Below are 708 nucleotides of genomic sequence, written 5' to 3'. Positions count from 1 at the left end.
AAAAATAGTAAGTTTTTCTAATTGTTTTGTGATACCCTGTCGGTGTTTGAGGATATCTGGCAATTTACAATAGAAATTTTATCTTATCAGTGAAGACATTTACATCGCTTATCAGCCACTTGTGGTGAAACTGTCAAGCGTTCATCCACTAGTCAGAAGGTCAAGGGCTCGAAAGAGCTTTGATGAAGTATGTTATATCTTCACATGGACAGTACTTCAGTGTTCATCCGAAGTATAGTCATCAGAATATACCAACCAGTAAGAAACCGCAATAAGTCACAATCGCCACTTCTGTTACTCGTGACATTTTGTGACTTGTAATTCAGCGAATTCGGATTGACAAAATTCTGTGGTCAAAGTTTTCTTAAGTGGCTTACTACTGATGCTTGTCAAACTCGTTTAAACATGGTGCATATTACTAACTCATGATTTTAATAAATACTTTGTATTTAAGGTGAATCCCACTTCCCATCAGGAAAAAACCTCCGAAATTTGAAAGCGCATAGCCTGGGTTTCGAAAATCTTTTACAAGCTCATGTATTCTGGAAGTAATTGACAGGAATGGTGATGTGCCATTCGCACACTGAGCATCCAATGTTTCAATTAAATAGGTATTGTACAATGTAGGCGACGGTTCAGTAAGATTACAACAATAAGCCATAAGCTAGGGATTATCCGGGTAGCATATCAGATGTCACTCGTTGGCAA

Source organism: Opisthorchis viverrini, assembly GCF_000715545.1.
Source record: "Opisthorchis viverrini unplaced genomic scaffold opera_v5_206, whole genome shotgun sequence".
NCBI lineage: Eukaryota > Metazoa > Platyhelminthes > Trematoda > Opisthorchiida > Opisthorchiidae > Opisthorchis > Opisthorchis viverrini.
The sequence above is the reverse complement of the archived record's forward strand: the minus strand, read 5'-3'. Positions refer to the sequence as shown.